Source organism: Ovis canadensis, chromosome 2, assembly GCF_042477335.2.
Source record: "Ovis canadensis isolate MfBH-ARS-UI-01 breed Bighorn chromosome 2, ARS-UI_OviCan_v2, whole genome shotgun sequence".
Classification (NCBI taxonomy): Eukaryota; Metazoa; Chordata; class Mammalia; order Artiodactyla; family Bovidae; genus Ovis; species Ovis canadensis.
This window is the reverse complement of record NC_091246.1, coordinates 135,915,110-135,930,758: the sequence shown is the minus strand read 5'-3', so window position 1 is coordinate 135,930,758 and position 15,649 is coordinate 135,915,110. Positions and strand designations below refer to the sequence as shown.

Genomic DNA, 15,649 nt, shown 5'->3' with positions numbered 1-15,649 from the left:
ACAATGTTTCTAGTTCACTTAGATATACACCTAAAAGTGGAACTGGGGATTGTTGGGTCATATGATAGTCAAATGGTTTAACCTTTTGAGAACTTTCAGGCTGTCTTGCAAAATGGCTAAACCATTTCATATTACCACTGGCAGTGTATGAAGGTTCCAGTTTTCTCTGACATGCTGATAATGTGCTGTGCTTAGTCACTCAGTAGTGTCTGACTCTTTGGAACTCCATGGATTATAGCCCACCAGGCCCCTCTGTCCATGGAGTTTCTCCAGGCAAGAACACTGGGTGGGTTGCCATGCCCTCTTCCAGGGACTCTTCCCAACCCAGGGATTGAACCTAGGTATCTCGCATCGTGGGCAGATTCTTTACCATCTGAGCTACCAGGGAAGCCCAAGAATACTGGACTGGATAGCCTATCCCTTCTCCAGGGCATCTTCCCAACCCAGGCATTGCACTGGGGTCTCCTGCATCGCAGGCAGATTCTTTATCAGCTGAGCTACCAGGGAAGTCCTGCTGCTGCTTCTGCTGCTACTAAGTCATTTCAGTCGTGTCTAACTCTGTGCGACCCCATAGACGGCAGCCCACCAGGCTCCCCTGTCCCTGGGATTCTCCAGGCAAGAACACTGGCATGGGTTGCCATTTCCTTCTCCAATGCATGAAAGTGAAAAGTGAAAGTGAAGTCGCTCAGTTGTGTCCGACTCTTAGCGACCCCATGGACTGCAGACTACCAGGCTCCTCTATCCATGGGATTTTCCAGGCAAGAGTACTGGAGTGGGGAAGTCCTATAGGACCACAAATAATTATATGCCTAAAATCTGTTGACTTCAAGGAGAAATGAACAACATGGGAAAATGCTCCGACTATTGATATTTCCATCAGTCTTTTTTCATAGTGTCTCAGAATAGCTAAAATTTTTATTTCAGTGATTTTTTTTGGTAATGAATTTCCTTAATAAACTCTGCATCATTTTTCAAATAATTTCAGAACATTATTGGCAATAGTGTTAAAAGACTGTCATACCTTATTTACATTGATCCTAAAAACAGGAAAAATGAGAAGAGCATCTAAAGCATTTATCTCTAATGGCAAGTCTTTACGTCAATCTATGCATTAGGGAATATAGAGTAGGACTCAGCAAAAAGAGAATCAGCTAAAAGTATAGATCAAACAGAATTGTTCTTTTTTCCCCCTAACGTCAAAGTAAATACTCTATATATTTTTTCACTTTAAAAAAGTTCCTTCTTTATTTGATATATATTTGACTGTCTGTGATGTGCAAGGCCCTACAAAGTAAATACTTTGATCTCAACCGGGCATTCACATAACCACCTTGCATTTAATTACACATCATTCTTCTGATTAGGTATGTTACATTCCTTGCTAACTTCAGAGCTTGTAGATCCAAGATGATGTATTATATCAATGTGTCAAATGCTACAGAGGCATTTACTAAAATATTTATCTTAAAAGCTTTGCTTCAAAATCTTAGCTAAGTTGAAAGACAGATATTTATTATATTAGATCAATGGCCTTTTACAATTTATAGCTATTATAGTTGTCAAAAGTCTAAAGTATAAAAGTATACAGTATACTTATAGCTGCCTGTTAAAAAAGAGAAGACCTAAAATGGAGTCACTTCTGCTAGTACCTAACCTAACTGCAGTTACAACCTAGGAATGTAAACCCAAGAATGTAATCCTAACCAGTTAAGGTGGAATCTTCTGGTGAGCGCCAGTGAGGCGACTGGTCATGTGGGCCCTCTCCATCAACCAAAGGAAGATGTGGTAATCTTTCACACAGACCCCTTCTGTCCCCCATAGATAGGTTATTAAGGTTTGAAATAATCCCTTTTGTTTATGATTTTCTTGCCATGCCTTTAAAAATCATCAACTACAAATTGTCATTTGCCATTGGCACTTGACATCCTCCTCTACAAGGATTAAATCAGGTGTTGCTGTCGCTGCTGACTTGCAGCATCCCCCTGAAAGGAGCTCAGAGTAGAGTAGAAGTGACATGCTCTGTGCTCTGAGAAAATCTGCCAGAACAGGTCTTCAGACAGATATTTTCAGGATCTGATTTTTTATAAGGACAATTCTTACATCTCCTCATATCTAGAAAAGAACTAAAATCCTTTATGGTGATGCTGATTCCTCATGGCTAGCAGAAACCTGCTGCAAAAAATATTTATTTGACTGCATGTACTCCCCCTTCACCAAAAGGACATACACACTGACTTTCCCCCATACCTCACTGAAGTAGTTTCTCAGAGCTATCTGAATTGCTATCTCTCGGGCTATAGTCTTCATTTTGCCCCCAATAAAACTTAACTCACAACTCTCATGTTGTGCATTTTTTTTTAGGTTGGCAAAATCTTCCCTTTCTGTAGCCTGTTCACTGCGGGGATGCTGTCTGATGCGTGAATCGTTCAATAAAACCAATCAGATCTTCAACATTTACTCAGTCGACTTCTGTCTTTTAACATGCCCAATGAACAAATGTATAATTATTTTGCCACTGTGGGTCTCACAAAGGGAAGCAAAATTCTTTCTCTAAGCCCACAATGGTGGCTCTGATAACACAGTAATACATGGCCCCTGAGAGCCTGCAAGAGTCATTTGTACTAACAAACTCAAATCAAATAGACTGCAGCATGGAACTTGACAAACAGATTGCTCCATCCACAAAGGTCAGAATGCACAATGATCCCCCTTATCCAATCAAATCTCTGTGCTAATAAAGACAGGGCTTGAGAACTACTTAGCTGCCACCATTCATTAGCATAGAAAACTTAGCAGTTGTTTACCATTTCATTAGCATTTTAATGACAGACAATTTGCCATGTTAAACACAGATTGTTTTAAAGTACTGGTAGATCTTCTGAATAAATATTAACTATGCTTTCATCAATTCCCTCACCTCAACCCTGCTGTTTTCACTTTTAAAACCTGCTCCTTAATATCACTTTACCAAAACTGATTGCTTCAAAGGATGTTTCTGCAAGTGGAAAATGAGTAGAATAAACTGCACATTTTGCACAAGTTAGTTTGAGCTTTGACCCCTCTGTCATCTTATTCCAGATTCTGCTGCTGCTGCTGCTGCTGCTGGGGAACATTTCTCCTCACCTCAGGATGCCCAAAAGTCAGTGGGAGACACAAGCAGCAGTTGGGCCAAACAGCATTGCACCCTGCAAGGAAATGCTTAATTTTTCTAAAACTCAAGGACTCACGGAGGAACAAAAAGACTGAAAATATAATGAGCAGGTATTTCAACACAAAGGGTGGTACAATGTTCCTATTATGATGCTATTCTCATGGGACAGAGCCAATACTGTCTTTTATACCAAGGATTTGGCAATATTATGTAAAATACTTCCTGTGTGTATTTCTGTCTCAAAGCTTAGGATATTATCTTATATACATCATAATAAATCGAGACATAATAGGGATCCACCTTATTTTATATCACTATAAATATACATTCATTCATTTATATAAAATTCCTTTGAACAACTCAAAGATCTAACAGTCACCACTCTCACTGTAGAAATTCCGCACATCCATATATTCTCCCATAAGAATGCAATTAGCTCTCTCTCATAAGTTTCATTTTCATGGCAAAAGCCAAGTTGTATTCATCATACTGTGAAACCAATAATACGTGAAAATCAACTCACTTACTGCCTCTGTAACATAATAGGTGCCTTATTATGTCAATGGATTATGCTATAATCCAGCACAACAAAACCTCAGTTGAGGACCAGGTAATACTGGAAGTGACTGCTGTAGTCTCTGACCTTTAGAAACAGACCACTGAAGGTCTATTTAGGTTTTAGCTAGAGGTTCTTCGTTATATAACAAAATACAAACAAGCAACACACCTCATTAAGAGGGTATGCCACAGTCAAAGAAAATCTGCATGGAGAAGCATTTACAGAATGAAATCAAATCTACATCTGTAGCCTGTAGCAGGAGTTCCTTCTGATGCCATTGTTATCAATATGTATGTTTGCTTTAGTGAGTACTGAAATAAAAGAGTTCACATACTATAAAAATCTATTAGGTAGAGACAATGTTGATTATAGAATTCACAAAGATTTCTTTAAAGAAATTAAAATGAGTGGCATTTCAGATTTTCCACTAAACTCAGATTTTTCTTTTCATTTCCTTTCTAGTTTTGTTGCCCGTTATGTTGAGTAATTTTCCCTTTTGCCAAGACAATCACCAATCAACAGCTCCTCCTCTCCTTCCCTCATCATTTCCATTCTTTTATCAGTCTGTTATGTGAGAAAAACAAGAAACAAAGGGTGGATGAGGGAACAATGTGAACAGCGTATGTGACTGATAAATGATTATGCTTCTGAAAAGGCCACACAGAGTAGTAACAGAGATCACATTTTTACAGTGTATATACTAGGCACTATCCTTAACACATTACATATGTGTGTATACATGTCTACATTTACATATAAAATTATGTACTTATATAAGCTTATCACATATCACTTGTATATTAATATTATTATTAAATATATACTTAATGTATATTAAATGAATATATGCACAACTATGTATACAAAGGTACTTACAATAATCCAATGAACAAACTATTACTAAGCCCTATTTTATAGATGAGAAGCTGAGGCACAAAGAGGTTAAGACCAATTTCACAGTTTGTATAAAAAGGAGCCAGGATTCAGACCCAGGAAATCTGACTACTTAATTCTGTTTTTACTTCTATGCTATGGTAACAGAATTGAATATCTGAGGATATCTCAGTTGTATAGACACATTCTCTAGTTGTAGATAGAAACATCTTATCAGCAAACTATGAGATTTAAAATCTAGGATTTCCTTTGCATCTAGGAATGATTTAAAACTTTTATTTGAGCTCAATGTAGTCTTAATACTGAAATAAGGAAAATATATAAGATTTTTTAATGCTTTATCAGTTCAGTTCAGTCACTCAATCGTGTCCAATTCTTTGCAACCCCATGGATTGCAGCATGCTAGGCTTCCCTGTCCATCACACATTTATCTAAAAATAATTTTCCCCAAATAACAGCATTATTTAATTCAGTAAATACTTATAGAAGATCAACTGTACAGGTATAGTGCTGATAGGGAGTATAAATTGAGTCAGACAGAATTTATTTTACTTGCTAAGAGATAATAAAAAAATAATAACTACCATTTAATGAGATTCTACTCTATGCTGGGCACTGTGCTAGTGATTTGTGGCCCTTATTTTATGAAATTATAACAACTCTATGAGGTTGGCATTATTATCTCCATTATACAGTTGAGAAAGGTAAGGCTTAGAGCGATTAAGATCATTTAATATGTGGTAGGGCCAGAGTCTAAACTCTTTGTTTAACTCTAAAGCCCATGCCGTTATTCCGAAAAGTAGGCTATTTATAAAGTTATGTGAAAAGATTCTTGTCATCAGATATTTAGAGAAGATGCTGGTTTCAACAAAGCCTGAAATGGTTCTTTGCTAGAAAACATTTTGCAGTTTTTAATACACCAATAGGTACTATGAATGTCTAGGGAGATATAGCTTCTCCCCTCAATTTGAGAATGAATCAATCCTTTTTATTTTCACAGGGGTCTGGGATAACCACGATACTATGGCAAATCCTTTAGGCAATGCTGTTTTGTATACAGTAAAAGCACCTATTCAGGAGAACACTGATGACTTTCAGGTCTACCATTTTCTTGCTGTGTGACCGTAGACAAGTGATTTTGCTTCTGTATACCTCTATACCTGCATTGAAGGGCTGGTAGGAGAACTAGTGGAGATTGTTCTATGCAAGGTACTTAACCCTGTGCCTAACACCTGTCAAGTGTTCATCAGGCTTCAGTTACTGTAGTTAGGAACCATTGCTATTCCTCTGCTGCTGCTGCTGCTAAGTCGCTTCAGTCGTGCCCGACTCTGTGCGACCCCACAGACGGCAGCCCACCAGGCTCCCCCGTCCCTGGGATTCTCCAGGCAAGAACACTGGAGTGGGTTGCCATTTCCTTCTCCAATGCATGAAAGTGAAAAGTGAAAGGGAAGTCGCTCAGTCATGTCCGACTCTTCGCGACCCCATAGACTGCAGCCTACCAGGCTCCTCCGTCCATGGGATTTTCCAGGCAAGAATACTGGAGTGGGGTGCCATCGCCTTCTCCCCTATTCCTCTGACACTATGCCATATCTCTGGAGAGCATAAATAGTTAAATCCATCAGTACTTATAAAAGGCATATGTCAGTGGTCATATATTATTAACAAAATTTTAAGGAGGCTCCAGTGAGAAAGAAATTATATCTGGTTAGGAGCTGGGATGATAACTATTTCCATAGATGAACTATCTCTTAAGATAAACCTGAGGAATGGTTAATATTTTGAGAGGTGGGTATGGGAGAATGGTGAAAGGGATTGCATAAACAAAAAGCATAGAAATATGTGTTAAAATTTAAAACTTGCTTAGGCACTCAGGAATTCTTACTGTTTCTGGATCAGAAGGTCAACAGTAAAGAGAGAAGCAGAACATCTTTGTGACCTTGGAGTAACCAAAAGTTTCTTAAACAGTAAACAAAAAAGTGATAATTATAAAAGAAAAAGGTGATAAATATACTTTATTAAGAATAAGAATGTAAGGATAAGACACAATCAAGGGAATGGGAAGACTATTCAGAGAGTGTGAGATAATATTGACAATATACACATTTTGACAAAGGACTTGAATCTAGAATAAAGAACTCCTACAGATCAGTAAGAAAAAGAACACAGGAGGAAAGCTGGGCATAAGACTTGAATGGATACTTCACAAAAGTAGACACTAAAACATCCTATAAACATATAAAAGGCACCTGACTTTATTAGTTATTAGGGATATTCATTAAACTATGAGATATTTCTTCATACCTCATTGTAACCATGGTTACAATGCTTGTTGTAACCATTGTTTCAATGGTTACAATGAAGAAAGAAGATTGTCAAGTTCTGACGAGGATATGGTACAACTTGAACTCTTATCTGATGTGTAAGTTGTTATAATTATGTTGAAAAATGATTTAGCAATGTCTACTAAAACTGAATACACGCTTACACTATGACTCAGCAATTCTAAGTATATACCTAATAGAAATGATCTGTACAAGAACATTCATAGCAATACTGTATATAACAGTCCCAAACTGAAAGTTCACCAATTAACCCATTAACAATAAAAAGAATGATTCTGGTATCTTCACATAACCTAACATTCACATCATGGAATATAGCAATAGGAAAAAATGGTATATGGTGATATGAAACAACAAATAAACCTTGTAAATGTCATGCTGAGAAAAAACTAAAATAAAGAAGCATATCAACAAGCTGTATGGTAGCATTTATTTAAAGTACACAATCAGGCAACATTAATCTATGCTGGTTGTTCGAGTCCTGGCTATTCTTGCAGGAAGAGTAGGATGAGGTTAGGGAAGGAGCATGAAAGGGACTTCTGGGGTGCTGGAGATGTTCCGTTTGTAGTTCTGTTTCTCAGCTGTGCACGTCTGTATACATTCATTCAACTGCGCATTCACAGTACGTGCACTTTTCTATATGTTACATTTCAATAGAAATTTTTTAAAAGTAATGTGTTCGATGTTATTAATTTTAGTAAACTACTTTGATATATATAGGAAAAAATCCTCAATAAGAACATCTTCATATACTGTCAAAATACTTTACACTTTTAGGATAAATAAGTTTTTTTAAGTTATTTTTTCTACCACCAGCTTGATTTTACTCAAAATGACTTGTGAGAAAATAAAAGTTCCCTTTAATATCAATGCTTCCGTGATGAATTTCATAAGCGGATAGAGGAGACTGACATAGAATCCAGTGATGCCAAAGAGAAAAAAAATGTGTATCTTAGAACTCTGGGTCTTTAAAACCCTGACAATTGGCAGTTTTACGCCTGAATTTCCCTTGGGGCAGCTCAGGGTTCCCTCCGAAGTGCTTCAGTAGTAGCAGCATCCTGGCAGAATGGTGAGTTTAAAAATAAATCCTTCTGAGTACCACCTTGAAGTTTATAAGCAACAATGAAGTGCTGCATCACAAAACAGCAGTGAAGCCACATCATGATAGGCTTTAAGCCACAATGTCCTTTGGGTTTAGTAGTAATGTGCCAGCTTCTACACAAGATGATGAATCTTGTACTAAGATGCAATGGATGACTTTTTGCATGTGTAGCAAAACAATACATACAGCTCAGGGGTGGTTCATTTATATCTGAGTATTTTGTCCATGCACTGAACACCTTATATTTACACACTGAAAAAAAAATCAGTAAGATTTATGTACTACACAGTACAAAATATAATTTGATTAAACGTGTGACGTACTTCATTAGCTGCAATCCTTTTTTAAAGCGGCATCAAAAAATCTGAGAATTACAAAATTCAAGTAAGGACGACAACTAATTCACAAAAAAGTCTTAAAAACCAATTGTCTTCTTTAAGCTAATTTAAATAATTTTTGCCCAGGTTATAGTGCTCTTCCATTGTAACCCACTATTATTAGCATGACCACGCAAAAAAGGAAACTCAAAGGATAACAGAGTCCTGACAGGTGCTTTGTCAAGGTTTTTGAAATAGTTTTTAATACACCTGACTTATCAAAAGGGAATGTCATATGCTTCATTCCTAAATTACTAAGTCTTTAGAGAAGCCAAAATTATCTCCAGACAGGGCTTTACTAAAATTGTCTGAGGTCGAGACTGGATTGGGAGGTCAGTAGCCTGACGAAATTTTCTGGCAAAAAAAGACGTAGGGAGATGGTCCTGAGCTCCGTTTGCCCAGCGACTCCTGTCTATGGTGTCAAGATGCTTTCATGAGGTCTGACGCCTTTTTTGGTTACAGGATACCAAGGAACTCCTTGCTCTCCCTTTACGGCATGCTAGGGACCTACTGGCAGCATGACTTATTTTAGAAACTTTCCTAAAAATACAAACTTTCCTAGGAAAGACAACTTATGTTTCTCAAACTGCTGAATATTTCTAGAGGAACTTTATTTCATAAATTCTTAGCAGGAAACATAATTTAGGAGTCTATCCTTCATTTTACATGAGGAAAATGGGATTAGGAGAAATTAATCCAGCACGATAACTGTCTAATGGTAGAATTTAGAGTGCATTGCCCAGAGACATTGTTTCAAATATTTGTCTGTACAAAGATGTACAGGAATCATATACTGAAGTCTTTACATTTTTTTTACAAATTAAAATAGATTAGTATTCAGGCTGTTTTGTTTTTGTATATAGACTGAAATATAGAAGCACTCATTTTTAAATGAGATTTTAATTTTAATGGCTTTAAGAGTATGAATAATGGAAGAAATTAAATGAAAGAGAAAAGCCAGTGTGGCCAAGAGCCAACATTTCTTCCCCTTTTAAAAAGCAGCAGAAGATTGGTTACAACACCTAATTTTAAATAATTATTTTAATATTCCCAATGAGGGGAAAGAAGCGAACAACAAAACCCATTCAAACTATGCTTTAAATCATACTGCTTGGATCAATATAACTAATTAAAAAAGCTTCATATAGGAGGTACACACATTTCTGCTGGTGGTTTTTATACTGAATTTCTAGCAGAATTGCAACAAAGATTCTCTCTGAAAAGACACATTTTTCCAAACAGTGGTGGCAACTAACCTCTATTGGAACAGATCAAAGCAGCAGGGCCTTGTGGCCTCTGGCTCTATCTTTAGGCCTCTCCTCTGCAGCTCACAGGATGGGCCCACCTGAAGGGGCTGCAAACAGCAACTCAGGAGGTCAACACACGGGGCTGCTGCTACAAACTCTATACCTCCAGGACACAAAATGTTTTGCCCTCCAGGGTCAGAGAATTTCAGTTCTTGCATTCAGTGTTTAGGCTATCAACAGGTAAGACCCAAAGAGGCGAAAAGAAAAGAATAATGGTTTACTTAATTGCCCTTTTTAAAAGATATTTTTCTCCCAGAATCTTGCTCGATTTAAAGAAACAGTGTTAATATTTGCTCTGCGGGTATTCTCTACACACACCTTGGTAGAAAAAAAAAAAAGGTTTCCTTAGCTTAACTATTAACCAAACATTTCAAAGCTATTCAAAACCGGGTGTCCATATTAAAAAAAAAAGTTAACAGGCTCCTAGAAAACACAATTTGGGAATAAAGAGAACAGTAAAAACTGCACTAAAATCTTGTTCCCTTTTTGCATGTATATATCATGGCTGCCATAATTATAACGCACTGAAGAGAATTCAGAAAAAAAATTCTAGCGGAGTATTATAATCATGGTGACCATCATGGACGAGGCCACTCTTGGTCCTCTATCAGCCGGAAGCCATTTTTCTCCAGGCGCAGAAGAGATGGCTTCCACTTGGCAGTATAAGTATTCCACCTGTGTAAGCAGTTATGAAAGCCACTGTTCTATCCCTGTGGGAACTGGTATGGGGTGACTAAACCTGGCCGTGCAAGGGATAGGATGAGCAGACACTGGGTAATGGGGCAACAGTGAGGTTAGCATAGGGAAAAGGATGAGGGGGATTTGGACAGGGAAGGAAGAGTGGTAAGTCTGGCTGAATTTTGCCAAGTGGACTAGAATTGACATCAATGCCTTATTTGGAATTTCCCAACATCTCACTCCTAAAATGATTTGCTTCTTTGTTATCTTCAATTATTTGGCAGAAATCTGTAAAGAATGAAGGAGAGTGAGGCAAAAACTGTTCGAGCAGGAACAACCTAATTAAGCAAGGCATCTAAGTCCTTCAAACAAAGGAGCTGGGCAACTGGGAGACACCCTTATCCTGAGAAACATAGGGAATCCTCTGACCCAGGGGATGCTCACTCTCCAAAGCATCTCTAGTACTGAACAGAATGGCAAACCCCTGGCCTGATTTCTTGAAACTGTGCCACTGTCCGGACATCCTAGAGATTGATGCTACTTGCTTCAGTCATGCAGGCAGCTTCTGGGGCCCAAGTGATATGCAAAACAGCATCAGATAAGGTCCTCTGGTGAGAGCTAAATGGCTTTCTGCACTGGCAGTGATTCATCGTAAATGACTCTGACTGTCCCTGGGTATTATGTTTATCCTTGTACCTTTATACTGCTTTCATTCTTTGGAATTTCTTTCTGGCTTCCCAAATGACTCCTCACTCCCCCAGTGAACACCGAAAGTCAAAGACATAATGCTCTGTTAATAAGGAGCCACACGGAAAGTAGGGAATTTAATCACAGGGCTCATCATTTTCCTTTTCGATGATTTGCTTTCTAAGGCAACAAAGGAATGGAAATATTTTCTTTTAGAAGAATATCTGTTTTGACTCCTGGTCTCTTCTGAACTTCAAACAGCCTTTTAAAGCTCCCTTTGCTCTAAAGGACACAAATGGAAAGTAAACCTTCCTAACAATGGATCTGGCGCTCTATGCATTTAATATGACAAAGCATGTTGAAATTTTAGTTAAAGAAAATACAAAAGAATCCAAAGTTCCCGAATTGCACAATCTCTATTTCCAAACCTTGATTGACTTGAGTCTTTTTTCTCTAACACCCACTTCCTCTGTTGTTCTCTTATCTGACTTTGCTCTGTCTCTCTCGTCACCCCCATCCCATCTGTTTATCTTTTCTGCCTCTCACGTCTCTCTTAGCTCTCTAATGTCTCTGAAATTTTGTCTCTGTCTCTGTGTATGTATGTGCCTATCTCTCTCTTTCATATCTGTCTCTCTCTCTCTCACCGCAATACTGCTAGAAAAATAGAAAGAGCTCATAAAATTTGTCATTTGCCTTATTTTGCAGCTGAAGCATATTAATTTCATTTTCAATATTTGCTTCTATAAATCAAAAGATTAATAGCAAGATTTTGCCAATATCAGGATGAATTTGTCCCCATAACAAGACAAAACAATTAAGGCTGTATCTCCAACTATGTCAAAAGCTGTCATGTCAGTTGCAACAACTGAGGATTTTTTTTATATGTGTGCACATGATGTTATCTGCCACCCACATGACAGAATGGGGCAAGTTAAGAACTTAAATCTAACACAGAATTTAATGATACATTTTTACAGAAATTCACCATGTGCCTTGGGTTATACAAATACTATAACTTTTCATTGAGAGGGACAAAGTACTTTTAAGTATATTAAGTAGACTTATAAACTGTTACATGGATTAAAGTATCCCATGTTTTCCTGATGAAAAAAATGATCCTCAAGGATAAATAATTCCATGACAAAGCAAATACACAAAATGAAGCCAATTATGGACCCAGAGCTAGAAAAAATTTTCTTCCCAAATCAGGTACTAACATATTAGTAAAAGGGACACTGAGCAATAGAATCTACTAAGAGTTCCCATTACACAGGGTCTCTAGGACCTTGGAAAGATTAATGCACATTGGTCTTAATCTACTCATTTTTTAGCAAGAGTCTATCGAGCCCTCAGTGTTTATCCCCCTAATCTACCAATGAGGTAGAATAGAAGAAGCTGATGCTCTTTCACTATTTCCCAAACCACTTGAAATCCCACTGGGGACAATGAGATAAAAACACCTTTCTCCCACCAAATTCATGCTTAAAAACTGATGAAATTGAAAGAAAAAGAATTTTTTAGGTGAGGCGGAGTGAAGTGATAATATTAAAATAAAAAAGAGAATTTCACAAATGTCTACTCTATCCATACAAAATACATTTATTCTCATGACAGACAACAGTGCCTCTTGAGGAGTTAAACTTACCTGGTTTCCAGAGAGATATCTATGCCCAATGGTCTAAATAAGCATGAAGCCATTGAGTTTATACTTAAACGAGATGGAACATTAAAAGTTTGAAATGTGCCTATCATAAAAATCATGTGACAACTGTACAAATCACTCACGTTACTTAATTTTATTACAGGCTACCAGACACTATTCTAGCAATCTCAAGGTGAATTCTTGAGCATGCACAATCATCTGCTTGAATATACTTCTTGAAGAGAATAGGACAGAGAGAGAGAAAGGGTTCTAACATACTTATGCATCACATTTTTACCTAGTAAAAATGTGAAACCAACTTCACAAGAAAAAGAAAGCATAGTTCATCAGCACAAAGGAAGTGTGGGAAGTCTGTCACATCTTTATTTTACTTATCAAAGTGACCCTGCACAACAATTTAAATACAACAAGTTAGATAAGCCAGGGTGATGTTGGTTGGAGGAGTAACAAAATTAGCACATTACTCTAATTCGGATACATTTTTCCTTTTCTAAAGCTGGTGTTAACTGTTTTACATTTTTTGGTCATACTTTTCACGAGAAAGTTCCCAGAGGTGTTAAGGCAGATCAGTCGGCAATGCTTACCTTGGTTTTTAAGATTACAATTCACGTTCACTTCTGCACTCGAGCACTGTACGAGGTAGTAGACTGAGAGATAAATAATTCCATCATTTCAACCTGTGCTCCCATGAAATATGGTGCTAGGAAACAGCCAACACACAGTGCGTCTGAACAAATCATACGTCCTGTAATTGCTGCTTAGCTCTAATTACTATTGAGGGTAGTGTTTGCAACTTGATTCCAGGGAGAGGGCAGACTATCTTCTGACGACACTGAACCAAATATATCCTAAAAGACTGACACTTACTTTCTTTCCTGTAATTTTTCTGAGTATCTCCCAGCTACTCAGTAACTACCACTTTGCTATGGTAAAAATTAAACCAAATAATCTGACACCCACCTATCCTTTCCAACAAAGCAATTTAATTCTCTTAGAATATGTACTTATTGTAACAATTTGGAATTTTTGGTATCAGTCTGACTTGAAAGGACTGTTTTTTATTTTTCTTTTCTAGGTGGGCAACTAAATCTTTATTTTGAAATTGCTTTTTATTTAAAAAAGGAAAGTGTTCTCAAAATATGAACCTTATTTATATTCTGCCAGTCCTGAATAATTTATTTGCATACCATTAGACCTAGACAATTTGTTTTCTTTTCTGTGGAATTTTAGGTTTAAACTAAATATTCACAACATATAATTTAAAAAGACTAAAGCAGATAATTTGATGTGGATGTCATTAATAGGGATATTTATGCATTTCAACTAAAAAATCTAATTTCACTTATATGGGAGAATTATCATAATGAAATTAACAGTTGTGTAGGCTTGGAAATAAAATGATATATTTATTTGTATATCTAACTAATTCTATTCTCTGTCTAGTGACCTCTGACCACATGATCAGAAGAATAAGGCCTCTGATACGTCCAGGTTACACACTTTGGCTATGACCAAATGGTTGTTTTGCCTCAGCACCCCACTCCAGTACTCTTGTCTGGAAAATCCCATGGACGAAGGAGCCTGGTGGGCTGCAGTCCATGGGGTCACTAAGAATCAGACATGACTGAGTGACTTGACTTTGGCTTTTCACTTTCATGCATTGGAGAAGGAAATGGCAACCCACTCCAGTGTTCTTGCCTAGAGAATCCCAGGGACGGGGGAGCCTGGTAGGCTGCCGTCTATGGGGTCACACAGAGTCAGACATGACTGAAGCGACTTAGCAGCAGCAGCAGCAAGGTGATGGTCATTGATACTGTTTCGTTAGCTTAGTGAGCATTCGGCTGAATGAAAGAAACTAAAAATGACTGATGTTTGCAAACGTCAGGAAGGATTTTGCACCTTTCATTGTGCAACTTGTAGCACACTTGCCAACCATGGCGAACACTTTAGTAATGATGTACAGAACAAATTACACCTGCCCAAATTCAGAGATCTGGTGGATCTACTCAAGTCAGATTTGCACGGTAACTATCAGGGATAAGGTAAACCCAAGGGAATAATTAGACACGGCAATCAAGTTGGTAATTATAAAACCAGCTCTTAGAAATGGCACATATCTCCTGGCCTCAGTTGTTATGAATAACAACAACATAGGACTCTAAATGGAACACAGTATGCTAGCTCTATACTTACTTTCCCCTAAATAATAATTGTGGACTTCTTACTCATGTAATACTTAGTTCTTCATGATTAAAATAAAATTATAGTCACCTCTGTGGTTTTCACTTTATTTTTTATTTTATGATATACCTCTCCTAAGAAAACTCTTTACTTATAGCAATTATGTTGATGCTTCATTTAAATTATTTTTCTTTCATGAAGCTAGACAAAGTATTTCATTCTTTTTCTGCCTAATCTTAAATCATGCCTGACAGTGTATTCAAAAGCAGAGACATCGCTTTGCCAACAAAGGTCCCTATAGTCAAAGCTAGGGTTTTTCCAGTCAGGTACGGATGTGAGGCTTGGACCATGAAGAAGGCTGAGCATTGAAGAACTGATACTTTTGAACTGTGGTGCTGGAGAAGACTCTTGAGAGTCCCTTGGACTGCAAGGAGATCAAACCAGTCAATCCTAAAGGAAATCAACCCTGAATATTCATTGGAAAGACTGATGCTGAAGCTGAAGCTTCAATACTTTGGCCACCTGATGAGAAGAGCTGACTCACTGGAAAAGACTCTGATGCTGGGAAAGATTGAGGGCAGGAGGAGAAGGGGGTGACAGAGGATGAGATGGTTGGATGGCATTATTGACTCAGTGGACATGAGTTTGAGCAAACTCCAGGAGATAGTGAAGAACAGGGAAGCCTGGCGTGCTACAGTCCATGGGGGT

General features: G+C 37.7%; 1 protein-coding gene across 9 annotated transcripts in view; it reads right to left on the bottom strand.

The window, feature by feature from the left end:
• The window catches only part of ZNF385B (zinc finger protein 385B), a 362,959-nt gene that overhangs the window by 97,684 nt on the left and 249,626 nt on the right, over nt 1-15,649 (bottom strand). The window contains exon 1 of one of the 9 annotated variants that reach the window (XM_069574274.1): nt 13,345-13,618. The exons of 7 other annotated variants lie outside the window; for them this stretch is intronic. The gene's annotated coding sequence lies outside the window, so the exon portion shown is untranslated. Of the gene's footprint in view, nt 1-13,344; nt 13,619-15,649 lie in introns of those variants that run through there. One more of the 9 variants, XM_069574276.1, reaches the window with a different exon arrangement.